The following is a 15,378-nucleotide window of genomic DNA, read 5'->3' as shown; positions in this document are numbered from 1 at the left end:
GAAATTCTGCCTAAAAAGGTAAACTTAGCTTTTAAAGCTAATATATTGTCCACTCCTGGATCATCCTGTCCTGGTGTGAAATTCTGTATATTTACTGATGATTTTAAATAAATTAAACTTGATAATAGGGTCTCGATAGGCCAGTTAAACATACTTTTCCAACTAAGACTATTTTTTTCTACAGGGTGACAGCACTGCTGTGAGATTTCTTGAGATGTCTTTGCAGAATTAACAGTATTGTCGGAGTAATACTGGCAGGATCAACAGATAACAGAATTATGTCACGGGGGAGGGGGAGGGGAATAAAAACTGTTGTGTAATGCTAGTAATAGATTTTCTCATATACAGTATACCATTTTCATTTTGCCAATGATTTTATTTTAAAATTGTGATTACTACCACTATTGACATTACGTGATTACTACCACTATTGACTGACTACCTAATGTTAACCGGTTGCCGACCGCTGCACGACTATATACTGCGGCGGTCAGCCCCGGCCAGGCAGAGTGACGTATGGGTACGTAACTCGCCTGTCACTGACTTGCCGCGGCTCGTTAACTGACAAGTCAGTGCGTGTGACCGGTGGACCCGATGTTCGCCGGTCACACTACGATCGCTCCGGTGAAGGGAAAAAGGCGGAGCAGCTTATGTAAACAAGCCGCCCATCATTCTCCCTGGTGTAAAAATGAAGATCAGATGGTTCTACTATGTAGGACCGTTGATCTTTGTTTTTACACCAATAGCCATGTCCCTATACAGTTAGGATCACGCCCCTAGGACACACTTAACCCCTCCCTCTCCAATACAGTTAACCCCTTCCCTGCCAGTGTCATTTTTGCAGTAACAGTGCATATGTATAGCACTGATTACTGCAGTAATGTCACTGGTAACCCCAAAAGTGTCAAAAATGTCAGTCAAGGGTCCGATCTGTCCGCCGCAATGTCGCAGTACCGAAAAAAAAAATCGCAGATCGCCGCCATTACGCGTTAAAAAAACCCCACCAAAAACGACAAAAATATTTCCCTTTGTTAGTAAACGCGATAACTTTTGCGCAAACCAATCAAAATACGCTTTTTGCGATTTCTTTTACCAAACATATGTAGCATAAAACAAATTGGCCGAAAATGTTAAAAAATTTTGATTTTTACATTTTTTTGGAGGGGAATTTCATATAAAAAATTTTTAAAAATATTGTTATTTTTGCAAAATTGACGCTCTTTTTTTGTTTATAGCGCATGATCAAAAAATCGCACAGGTGATCAAATACCACCAAAAGAAAGCTCTGTTTGTGGGAAAAAAAGGACGTCAAATTCGTTTAGGTACAGCATCGCACGACCGCGCAATTGTCCGTTAAAGTCACGCAGTAAAAAAATCGCAAAAAAAACCCCTGGTCTTTTAGCAGCCAAATCCTCCGGGGCTTAAGTGGTTAAGTGGTCCTTATGCCTCATTTACTCTTCCCACCAAATGTTTTTTGCATTGAATTTTTCCTTATTCACCCTGACATTTAGTGGTTCTTGAGCCCATATTCTTCCAAATGCCAAGTGTTTAGAGTGCCCATTTTGTCTGGTGTTTAGTGTTTCCTATTCTGTCTCCCATAAAATGATATTTAAGATTTAAATTGTATTATCCTAAAGCATAAAAACGAGTTACAAGTGCTTAGGAAAAATGTATTCTGTATTAGTTACAGTATGTACATAGTCATTGGTAGGGATGATCGAACTTTTGAAAAGTTCGGTTCGACCAGAACACCCGAACTTCCCGAAAGTTCGGCCCAGATTTCAGAACCCCATTGAAATCAATGGGACCCGAATTTCGGTAATCAAAAAACACAATTTTGAAGCCCTAAAACCCAATAAATGTCCCTAAAAAGTGCCTAGGGTTCTGGGTCATGCCCCAGGGACTATTAATCACACAAAAAAATAATTATCAAAAATTTTCATTTTTGATAGAGAGCCAATTATTGAAAAAATTATTGAAAAAAAATGAGATTTCTTTGGATTTAGTGTCTGGTGGGTCTAAAAAGTGTACCTGTGAAGTTTCAGCTCTGTAGCATGTCCAGAACCAGAAAAAAAAGTTTGTTTGTATTAGAATTAATATAGAACAGGGATATGGTTCCGCTATTTTCACACCTTGCCGGTTTTGTGGCAAGTGTTTTTTTGGGCATTTTTTGGGGGTCTTTGGAGGCAGGCATAACATCAGAACCTCTGTGTAGGGGTATATATACACACACACATGTATGTATATAGACACATAAACATATATAGGTGTGAAAGTAGCAGAACACTATGCTTGCGCTAATGAAATAATTAACACCCATATGGCTTCTCTGCTATAACACCTATATGTGTGTATGTGTATAAATACATATAAGTGTGTGTGTATATATACCCCTATACAGAAGTTCAGATGTTTTGCCTGCCTCCAAAGACCCCAAAAAAATGCCCAAAAAAACGCCAGCTACAAAAACGCCCAGGTGTGTTTTTGCAGCTGGCGTTTTTTTGGGCATTTTTTTGGGGTCTTTGGAGGCAGGCAGAAAAGTCGATAACTGGCTTCTGTTTACATCATGATCTGCTGTCATTGGACACAGCTGATCACATGGTAAAGGGCTGTTGTGATTGGGCAGTATGATCACAGGAGGAGGTCCATGGACACCCTCCCATCAAAGAAAACCTGCGCTGTAGCTGCCTTTCAGCTATAGCGTGGGGGGAAATTAGTTAAAATAATTATAGTGCCTTTGAGTTCCACCTGGAGTGCCAAAAATAATAATAATAATAATAATTACAGTGCCAAAATCCATATACAGAAGAAGGGAGAAATTAAATAGTAAATTAAAAGTGTGTGTTTAGTATAACTTTAGGCTTTGACAAAAAACAAAACTTGAAGCTCATTGGTTTCTGTGCATAGCTGCACTAGATTTTGCACCCTTTTTTTAGTAAATCAACCCTTATGTGACAAATGTTTCATTCTTTTTACTGGTAATCATTTTTCTGTGTACATCTTAAACTGATACCATAGCAAACTGTTGTAACCTGGAGAATTTCAAGGTTTACTTATTTTGTTGCATTTAGATGTGTTACTGCCTTGAACTGTCACCCAATACTTTGTAAGACACATTGGATTATTAGACTTTAATAATTCCACTTGAAGTGCTGCAACCCTTGGACTCTTCTTCTATTACATAAAAGCCTTAAATTAGATATAAAAGCTTGCACCAATAAAACTGTCCACCAATATCTGACAAATACACGTAAGAGATATTGGGAGAAAATGATTGCCTGTGGACTTACAATTTAATGCAGGCCCTACAAGAAACATTTTATAAGCTGACACGCACACTGGAACTTGTAGTTACACAAAAGCTGGGACACCCAACCCCCCCCACCCCCATTCCCAGGGGGCATGGAACTGTTGAGAAAAAATAAAAGCTAAACATAACAATGAGAGCAATCAGTGGAACATATTCACATATCATTAAAGATGACAAAAAGTAAAATTTTTCTTTTCCCAAAAATTGGGCAAAAATCTGGAGATTTCAAGAAAATGTTTTAATGTGGTCAATTCATTTATTTATGTGCCACAATACCATCCCAGTTAGCCTAGTTGATTGTTATTTTTTCACAAAAAGAAAAAAAATAGCAGAAAAAGGAAAATGAAAGAGTAATTACCCACTTCTGGACCGGAAGATTTTCCCACTGATGACCAGGCCATTTTTTTGTGATTCGGCACTACGTTATTGCACGACAATTGCACGACCCTGTTCCAAAATAAAATTGATGTCCTTTTTTTTCCCCCCACAAATAGAGCTTTCTTTTGGTGGTATTTGATCACATGTGCATTTTTTTTTTTTTTTTTTTTTTTTTGCGCTATAAACAAAAAAGTGTGACAGTTCTGAAAAAATATATATATATACTGTATATATTTTTCACTTTCTGCTATACAACACCCCCCCCCCCCCCAAAAAAAAAAAAAATTGTATTCTGCTACATATTTTTGGTAAAAAAAAAGAAAAAAAATTCCCAATACGCAAATTTTGAATGGTTTGCGCAAACGTTATCGTGTCTACAAACTAAGGCAAAGTTTATGTCATTTTTTTTTACTAGTAATGGCGGCGATCAGCGATTTTTAGCGGGACTGCAACACTGCGGCAGACAGATCGGAACCCTGACATTTTTGACACTTTTGAGGGGACCAAAGACATTACTACAGTTATCAGTGCTAAAAATATGCACTGTTACAGTAATAATGACACTGGCAGGGAAGGAGTTAACTCAGGGGCAATCAAATGGGTTAAATGTGAGCCTAGGGGGTGTTTTCTAACTGTGAGGAGGATGGGCTTGTGAAATCAATACAGAGACCTGTGTTCCTAAATAGGAGGATCACAGGAGCTCTGTATTGATTCCTGAGAGAACAACGGTCTGCTGTGTTTACAACAGCAGACCGCTGTTCTCTCTTTACAGGGAGCTATCCCGGCTGTCGGCCCCATGCATTGGCTTCCCCGCTGGCGAGTGCCCCGTGCATTGGCTTCCCCGCTGGCGAGTGCCCCGTGCATTGGCTTCCCCGCTGGCGCATGCTCCTAGGATCGCTCCCACGAGTTGCCATACAGATACGGCGATTTGCGGGAACCTATCAACCTGCCACCATATATGGGCAGCGGCTGGTAAGCAAGTTGTTAAAATGCCCAGTGCTGTAGATGCATTTATAAACCTTCAATTGCAGAACTAGCAATTGCTACCAGTGGTGCAACAGCAGCTGCTGTCCGGTACAGCAGTTGAGAACCAAACACTATGGTCGCCAAACATTTGATCCTTATGAAATCCTAATGATCACAGGACATTTTTTTACAAAAAAGCCAGTGCTTGCTGGCTCATCTGTCATGCATTTCATAGATAGAAGCAGTTTAACAGAGGCATGTGGCTGGAACATTTAAAAAGTTTAACCACTTCCATACCGCAGTATGTCATATGGCGCACTGGGCTTTCAGTGGGGATATCTGAATAATGCCTACAGCTGCAGGCATTATTCAGATATACTTTTTTTTTTTTTAGCCGGTCAATTTCCTGCACCATAAGAACAATCATAGCAGCTGTTCAGCCGCTTGATCATTCTTACAGGGGGTGGGAGGGGACATTCCCCCCCCCCCCCCGCTGCCCTCCAATGCTTCTACCGGTTCCCCCATGTGATCGGCGGGCCAGAGAAGGAATCCACCAGCGATGGAAATACACCTTAGAGACTGCCGATGACCAGATGGTCCCTGGCAGTCTCTATGACTCTCAGAGGCCCGGGAACGAGGTTATGACGGCCTGGCAGTTCTCAATACTGCCCTGATCTCGGCTGGATAGCCAAGATCATTTTTTTTCAGGCTTTTAAGCCTGTAGGAGAGATCTGAGGTCTTAATGACCCCAGATCTCTCCATAAAGAGGACCTGTCAAGCACTATCCCTATTACAAGGGATGTTTACATTCCTTGTATTAAGAATAAAAGTGATAAAAAAAATTAAGGGAAAGTGCAAAAAAAAAAAAAAAAAAAAAACAATAAAAATATAAAAAATTAAAGTGCCCCTGTCCCACGCAGCGTGCAGAAGTGAACGCATGCGTACATTGCAGCCACATATGTAAACAGCGTTCAATCCATACATGTGAGGTATCACCACGAATTTTAGAGCAAGATCAACAATTCTAGCCCAAGATCTCTACTGTAACTCTAAACTGGTAACCTGTAAAATGTTTAAAGCATTGCCTATGGAGATTTTTAAGTACCAAAGTTTGGCGTCATTCCACGAGTGTGTGAAATTTTAAAGCGTGACATGTTAGGTATCTATTTACTCTTCTCTTTCATCTAATCATCTTTCACACTATACAGAACAATTGGGCTAACTTTAGTGTTTTATTTTTTGAAAAAATTTTAGTTTGCAAACTATCTTAGCAGGGCATTTTGTAAAATAGTTTACTAATTTTAAATGAATGCTTGCCCACCAAACAATTTCACTGTTTTTGTAATATGTTTTTGAGTCTTAATCAAAGTATGGATGCTGCTAAGTTTATCCTGAATATCTAGGTATCTATGACTGTGAGTCAAAAAAAGTGTTAAATAAACTAAACTACAAATATATTTGCTATTTTTGTAAAATATATACTGTATTCACTTCCAGGGCATTGTCCTAGATTATCCTTACATCATTAACAATAAAGATTATAAAGTGAATTGTTTACTGCACAGTAGTCTTAGTCCCATCCAGCACTACACATAAAACATCCAATAATACACACAAAGAAAAACATGCACAAACAATTAATTGAGTAAGATTCCCCCTTAAATCTATTTCTATATACAGTATATCTATCTATATAATCTTGGTATCCTCCTTAGAGGTTTCCTACATTTGTACTTCCCAAAGAAATAAAACTATATTGTAGCTGGGTGGTGCAGGAGGCGGTACTTCTGAATCACCTACTAGAAGGTAACAGTTTAGGCAAAACATTATGCCGGGGGGTACAGTCCACCCAAATACTAGAAAAACAAGAGGTGGGAGGAGGGGCCACTAAGGGAAACCCTCTACAAGTGGACAAGAGTTGTCCAGTTTCACATCCTAACAATAATATGCACAAAAAAACCCCTAGAAACGACAAAAAGGACTTTTTTAGTACCACTATATTGCTCATCAACCCTGCTGCAGCCAGGTGATGAGTAGCTCGCTGTAACTTCTGAAGCAAGTGCGTTTCACGGGTCAAAAGTCCGCTTTTTTAAGAATAGTACTAGAGCGAAACCTCTAAAATGGAAAATATGTATACATCAATATCAATCTTATAATCATAATACATGGTATGAATCACATTGAGTAAGTGTGGGTACATACCTAGAAAAACATAAACAAAGATGGTCATCCTACAACCAGCTGTTGCCAACTCCTTTAGTGTATGGGGTAGTCCAAATGGGCTTTTCCATAGATCATCAGAAAACAGGTATTCTCATTGTCAATATTCAAGTGAACGAGTGTCAGAGTTTTACTGAGGGGTGTACAGCAGAGCACTGGTCACTGCCACTGCTTGATGACCAACTTGTGAGTGTAGAGTCCTTTCCCCTCATAAGAATAGCAACATAATGCTGAAAATTATGCAGAACCAATCTTGAGCCTGCTTTATTAAAGTCCCCTGCCACCATACTGACTACATCAGGACTCCATCCATCTAAGCACTCACAGACAGTTTACATTGTATATGCACTCTAACAACATTCTTTCACCATCCAGTTGATTCCTGCATTTATTTTTATATCTAAAACTTCTTCCAGGGTAACAGCCTCGCCTGGTTTCCCACACTGAAACCAAGTTTCTCGCTTGGTATACCACACTGAAACCAAGTTTCTATAAATATAAGGGCACAGCACTTCTCTGAGTCCTTCTGCTCAGTTATGCAGATCTTTACCTCATAAAGCCCTCCCTCCAGGAATCATAAATACACTAGGTAAAGATGTGAGCATAGGGTCCAGATATCTGAGCCATACTTTCAGTAGATATCTCTTCCCTCTTTTCCCAGGTCTGTAACATTCTTCCTTGGTCTCTGAGTCCACCACCCCAGTCCCTTTTAGTTCCTACAATGGCTGCCACATAGCCTCTCTTGACTACCACATGTCCTAGCTTTTACACTGATCTTCATAGTTTATCCATCACCCAACATTTTCAAGCTGTCACACTGCCTCTTGGTGCTTACACATCTCTCACTGCCAAGACTCCTAGGTCTGCTGTTGCACTGCTCCCAGGACTCCAAGGCCAATGATGCTATGATCCTATGCATTCAGCAGGGTGCCAATAACAGCCATATTTCGGAATGGAGGACACATAAAGCAGCAGCCATTCTGAGGATATCTGCCCCCACAGTAAGTCCCACACAGCCAATCCCAATCTCAATCAAGGTCTGCCTATTTAGGGCGGTCTGAGCTTAATGGCCCTCGCACAGGACAGAACCACAAGCAGATAGCATGAATATTGTGTGCTACTGGCTGCTTCATGTACTGTGCCACTATCTTGCCTTTTATAGATTATTCTGTAAAAAAGCTACTATGTTAAATACTTAGCCCTTCAAAGCTTACTGAAATCATTTATGTGTGTGTCATCTCCCAGTATTCCAAGGTCCCCTTCTTAATAATGCAGTGGACTAATTTCAGAAGTATCCTGCCTAAATTAGTAAAATACATGTCTGACAAAATTTAATGTTTATCCTTATGGTTACAGGAGTAGTAAACTTAATATGAAAACAATAAAAAAAAGTAACTAACTAAAGGCACTATGTAATCACAAACATTTATGTTTTCTCCTCCATAAAATTGACATTTACATTCTTATGGTTTGAATGTTTATCCTTATGGTTACAGGAGTAGTCCATGTATGACCAGCATAACACAAGTTAAAACTACTGTAGTTACTGTGTACTGAATTCCTCTAAATAATTTATTTAATTATTATTATTTTCTTTTATTTCTTTAGTATTTTTCCAAAACTTTTTTGTAAACTTAATATGAAAACAATAAAAATAAAATAACTGTAACTGGGTAAAGACACTATGTAATCACAGACATTTATGTTTTCTCCTCCATAAAATTGACATTTTCAGGAATAGCTTTTGGAATTGACATTTCAAATATTTTTAAATGTGCAAGTTATTTTTAAAAGTATTCTTTTTTTCCTACTATGTACTGTTCCACACTTTCATAAATAAGGAAGCAGAAAAGGTCAAGAAGAATTTCAAAATATTGTGTTATTTACAAAACAAAGGTCTGCAATAGTGCATTTATATACCTATTGATTTGTATTATATGGTAAAAAGTAGACTTAGCCTTTCAAACTTAAAAATAGACCTGACATAAAATTTGCACTATATAGATGCTCAACAGATATAAATAATTTTATCTGAGTAGCCAAAAGGTTATTATAAGATTTGTTTTGTTTCCTAAACGAACAGAAATCCCAAGAAGAGTATTCATATTGACCTTCAAACGTGACCAACACAACTGTGAAATGTCACTATGGATCATAACTCCTGACCACAATTTCTAAGAAACAGCCAGGATGTTTTAGCGAAGAAGCATTCAACAAGCAGCAAATGGAAATGGTAAGTCATGGTGCTTTACAGTATAATAGTACAGAAATGCCAGCAACAAAAGCATATTACTTAAAGTATAATGCTACTATTCCAATATTTACTACTGAAATAAATACAAATGTGGGAACCAAACTAGGTCCCTTCCTGTAAAAAAAAACGAAGTATTTTAACCACTTTACCACCGGAGGATTTTGCTGTCTTCCGTCCAGGCCACTTTTTGCGATTCGGCAATGTGCGACTTTAACTGACAATTGCGCGGTCGTGCGACGCCGTACCCAAACGAAATTTACGTCCTTTTTTTCCCACAAACAGAGCTTTCTTTTGGTGGTATTTGATCACCTGTGTGATTTTTACTTTTTGTGCTATAAACAAAAAAATAGCGTTTATTTTGAAAAAATAACAATATTTTTCACATTTTTTTATATGAAATTCCCCCCAAAAAAAATGTAAAAATCAAATTTTTTTTAAATTTTTGGCCAATTTGTTTTATGCTACCTATGTTTAGTAAAAAAAATCGCAATAAGCGTATTTTGATTGGTTTGCGCAAAAGTTATTGCGTTTACTAACTAAGGGAAAGATTTCTGTCATTTTTGGTGTTTTTTTTTTAACGCGTAATGGCGGTGATCTGCGATTTTTTTTGCTGGACTGCAACATTGCGGCGGACAGATCGGACCCTTGACTGACATTTTTGACACTTTTGGGGGTACCAGTGACATTTCTACAGTAATCAGTGCTATATATATGCACTGTTACTGTAAAAATGACACTGGCAGGGAAGGGGTTAATTTTATTGGAGAGGGAGGGGTTAATGTATGCCTGGTGCTTACTGACGTGTGGGGGGGGAGGTGACTGTGTGACAGAAGGACAGATCGAATGTCCAGCTATGCTGAACACTCCAATCTGTCAGTCCCTGTCACTATGGAGATCCGCCCGCTGTGTTTACACACAGCGGGCGGATCTCCAGACTCGATCCCCGACGATCGGGGCAGAGCAGCGGCAATCACCGCTGCTCCTCCGCTGGCCCGACTCCCGCTGTGAATGAACACAGCGGGAGCGAGCCTCTGGCGGCGCGCGAGCGCCGCCCACAAGGGGCGGAGTCCAGCGACGTAGGTCTACGTCGCTGGACGGGATCGCGGCACTTTGCCGCAGTAGCCTCAATGTAAGCGGGGCTAAAGTGGTTAAAGATTTTTGAAATTTACTTTATGTAAATTTGATCTGCTTTAATTGCACCTAGCATTAAGTACAGTATATTTTACGCATGTATGTTAAACTAAACTAAAGTTTTTTTGTGCACTGTAAGTAAAGTAAGTGCATTTTTTACTTACTGTTTTCTCTGCCTACATTATACACATTCTATAAATCCTTTGTAGAAAACTCTTGTAGATGTGTGCAGCTTGATGTCCAACTTGGGAGTAGAGTAAAGGGTGACGATGCTGCAGATGAACCTAGTAAGTGTAGGATTAAAGGATAAGTCCACCCTAAAACTAAAATCCCTGCATCTATAGATCTCCATTTTCTAACACTAACCTATCTAGCCCTGTAAAGAAGAAATCAGTATGCTTACCTTTTTTGAAACTGATCTGACCCGACCTCCGGCGGCAGAAGCTCTTCAGAGGACACGGCCGACAACAGCTGGGAAATGAATGGGATGTGAAGTCACCCATAGACTTACTATGGGGCTTTTGTCATCGGATGTGTCTTCTGCACCCACCTCCACAGCTAAGCCGTGGCTGACAGCTCAGCGTGGGATCAGGTCAGATCAGCTTCAAAAAAGGTATTTATACTGATTTCTTCTTTACAGGGCTAGATAGGTTAGTGCTAGAATGTGGAGGTCTATAGATGCAGGGATTTTAGTGTTAGGGTGGATTTATCCTTTAAGTACTCAAGGGCAGGAAGTGCCTGTGCAAATACTGTATTTAGTAGGATTCATTTGAAGGCAAATCATGTAAAGAAATATAATTAACAATGCATTTAATTACATAGTTACATAGCTAGTCAGGTTGAAAAAAGACACATCTGGCTCAACCAATAAAAAATAAAAAAATCCTATACCCACAGTTGATCCAGAGGAAGGCGAAAAAAACCCCAGCAAAGCATGATCCAATTTGCTACAGCAGGGGAAAAAAAGTTCCTTTCTGATCCCCAAGAGGCAATCTGATATGCCCTGGATCAACTTTACCTATAAATATTAGTACCCATTTATATTATGTACACCCAGGAAAGAATCCAAGCCTTTTTTAAAGCAATCTAGTGAGCTAGCCAGAACCACCTCTGAAAGGAGTCTATTCCAAATTTTCACAACTCTTACAGTGAAGAAACCTTTCCATATTTGGAAAATCTGTTTTCCTCTAGATGTAAAGAGCGCCCCCTTGTCCTCTGTGTTGACCTTAAAGTGGACAACTCAACACCAAAATCAATATAGACCCTTTATGTATTTATATATGTTGATCACATCCCCCCTTAATCTCCTCTTCTCAAGAGAGAATAAATTCAGTTCCTCTAATCTTTTCCTTCCAGAAGAATGGCACCATATTTGTTAAGGTTATATCTAGGGTCTCCCCCTACTTTCTGGACACAGAAGCTATCTCTGAGATTATATAATTATATTAATCCCAGTGCTTGTATAGTTTTGTCTCTGTTTACATATGCCTGACACACATTAATTCTTGGCTGCAGCCCTCCATATTGCAAATCACAAAGCTACAGTGTTGCATTCTGATCATTGGGGGAAGTAAAGACTGAGGAAATACTTCCTCCTGACTGCAACAGAATGATAACGCCATCTCAGCATAGGCAGGTCATTTGCTCAGAGGCTGGCTTTTTGTTTTCTAAAAACTATAAAAACGTTGTTTTTAGTTGCATGGAGAAGGATTAGAACCTCTGTTTTTCCATCTCCTAGTTGGGGAGGTTTCCCCTCTCTTGCTATACTGATGACACTCTATGTGTCAGTGGGGGAGATTTGCTAAAACTGGTGCACAGAGAATTTGGTGTAGCTGTGCATATTAACCAATCAGCTTCTTGGGTACTATGCACAGCTAAACCCAATTCTGTATGCACCATTTTTAGTAAATCCCTCCTAGTGTGCAGCGTGGTGTCACTGTAAAATCTCCCAGACTGAGATCCAAATAGCTGTAACTGATAGATGTGTTTTTGATATTGATAGAGAAGTCAGGGGGACACAGAGGATGGGGGATGCTATGAGTCCAGTTTCGGAAAAATTGGGTTTAAGGAAGTGATGTGACATGAACTTATTATTTCTGTTTGCTTTAACCATTTGAGCTTCGAAAATGTTTTCCCCTTCGTGACCAGGGCATTTTTTTTTTCAGCACTGTGTTACATTACCTGACAATTGCTCGTTCATGCAACACTGTACTTAAATGGAATTTATAACAATTTTTCACACAAATATAGCTTTGGTTTGGTGCTATTTAATCACCACTGGGTTTTTTTTAATTTTTTGCTATATAAACAAAAAATCCGAAAAAAAAAAAATATATATATATATATATATATATATATATATATATATATATATATATATATATACAGTGGGTACGGAAAGTATTCAGACCCCCTTAAATTTTTCACTCTTTGTTATATTGCATGTACACATAGCACCTCATACTGACAGAAAAACACAGAATTGTTGACATTGTTGCAGATTTATTAAAAAAGAAAAACTGAAATATCACATGGTCCTAAGTATTCAGACCCTTTGCTCAGTATTTAGTAGAAGCCCCCTTTTGATCTAATACAGCCAGGAGTCTTTTTGGGAAAGATGCAACAAGTCTTTCACACCTGGATTTGGGGATCCTCTGCCATTCCTCCTTGCAGATCCTCTCCAGTTCTGTCAGGTTGGATGGTAAACGTTGGTGGACAGCCATTTTTAGGTCTCTCCAGAGATGCTCAATTGGGTTTAAGTCAGGGCTCTGGCTGGGCCATTCAAGAACAGTCACGGAGTTGTTGTGAAGCCACTCCTTCGTTATTTTAGCTGTGTGCTTAGGGTCATTGTCTTGTTGGAAGGCAAACCTTCGGCCCAGTCTGAGGTCCAGAGCACTCTGGAGAAGGTTTTTGTCCAGGATATCCCTGTACTTGGCCGCATTCATCTTTCCCTCAATTGCAACCAGTTGTCCTGTCCCTGCAGCTGAAAAACACCCCCACAGCATGATGCTGCCACCACCATGCTTCACTGTTGGGACTGTATTGGACAGGTGATGAGCAGTGCCTGGTTTTCTCCACACATACCGCTTAGAATTAAGGCCAAAAAGTTCTATTTTGGTCTCATCAGACCAGAGAATCTTATTTCTCACCATCTTGGAGTCCTTCAGGTGTTTTTTAGCAAACTCCATGCGGGCTTTCATGTGTCTTACACTGAGGAGAGGCTTCTGTCGGGCCACTCTGCCATAAAGCCCCGACTGGTGGAGGGCTGCAGTGATGGTTGACTTTCTACAACTTTCTCCCATCTCCTGACTGCATCTCTGGAGCTCAGCCACAGCGATCTTTGGGTTCTTATTTACCTCTCTCACCAAGGCTCTTCTCCCCCGATAGCTCAGTTTGGGTGGACGATCTGCTCTAGGAAGGGTTCTGGTCGTCCCAAACGTCTTCCATTTGAGGATTATGGAGGCCACTGTGCTCTTAGGAACCTTAAGTGCAGCAGAAATCTTTTTGTAACCTTGGCCAGATCTGTGCCTTGCCACAATTCTGTCTCTGAGCTCTTCAGGCAGTTCCTTTGACCTCATGATTCTCATTTGCTCTGACATGCATTGTGATCTGGAAGGTCTTATATAGACAGGTGTGTGGCTTTCCTAATCAAGTCCAATCAGTATAATCAAACACAGCTGGACTCAAATGAAGGTGTAGAACCATCTCAAGGATGATCAGAAGAAATGGAAAGCACCTGAGTTAAATATATGAGTGTCACAGCAAAGGGTCTGAATACTTAGGACCATGTGATATTTCAGTTTTTCTTTTTTAATAAATCTGCAACAATGTCAACAATTCTGTGTTTTTCTGTCAGTATGGGGTGCTATGTGTACATTCATGAGGAAGAAGAATGAACTTTAGGCCCCTTTCACACATACAGTCCGTTCAGTTCATCAGTTCAGTCATGTCAAATGTATCAGTTTTTCATCCGTTTTTCATCAGTTTTTCATCCGTTTTTCGTCAGTTGTCATCAGTTTTTCATCCGTTTTTTGTCAGTTATTATCCGTTTTTCATCCGTTTTTCATCAGTTGTTATCCGTTTTTCATCCGTTTTTCATCCGTTGTCATCAGTTGACATCAGTTTTTCATCCGTTGTCATCAGTTGACATCCGTTTTTCATCCGATCCGTTTTTTTGACGGATGAAAAATAGGGCATTCTTCCGTTCAAAAAAACGGACATTGACGGAAGTGGATGAAAACGGATGTTAACTGATTATCATCAGTTGTCATCCGTTTTTACATAGAGATGCATTGATGTCCGTTTTTCATCCGTCAACGGATGGATGAAAAACGGACAAACGGACAGCATGTGTGAAAGGGGCCTAAATGATTTTAGAAAATGGCTGCAATATAACAAAGAGTGAAAAATGTAAGGGGGTCTGAATACTTTCCGTACCCACTGTATATATATATATACATATACATCTTAGTTTCTATAATATTTAATATTTTTCATGCAATAATCTTTCTTCATAAATTTAGGCAAAAATGTAGTCTTCAGAATTTCTTTGGTAAAAAAATAACCCAAATCAGTGTCTATCATTTAGTCTGTGTGAAAGTTATAGAGTCTGGAAACTATGGTATGTACAGTATACCTCAAAATTGTTCAGTCCCGATTTACTGACTGCCTATCTCATTTCTTCAGGCCTTAAATTACCAGGACAGTAGAAATACCCCCCCCCCCCATGACCCCTTTCTTGAAAGTAGACATCTCAAGGTATTTAGTAAGAAGCATGGAAAGTCTTTTGACGTTGTAATTTTGGCCCCATACCAAGCACAGCAATCTGTGTACTATAGTGACAGCACCAAATCCAAATAGAGTAATTTCTAAATTAAACTGCTGCCCCTTGTTGTGTAAATTACACAAATACACCACTATTGAACATGAAGAAGGCGCTGTTTAAAGATACCTTAAAATGTGTGAGTGTGCTAATTGCAAAAAACTACCAATAAATATACATAACTTTGACACACAGAAATATAAAAATGTGAATCAAGTTAGTGCCTCTTATAAATGCATAAAAAAATGAATAACATAAGATCAATAAGTGAAAAAATTAGTGCAAATGATACGTATC

The sequence above is a fragment of the Pelophylax lessonae genome (genome assembly GCF_965119305.1).
Source record: "Pelophylax lessonae genome assembly, chromosome: 5".
NCBI lineage: Eukaryota > Metazoa > Chordata > Amphibia > Anura > Ranidae > Pelophylax > Pelophylax lessonae.
The sequence above is the reverse complement of the archived record's forward strand: the minus strand, read 5'-3'. Positions refer to the sequence as shown.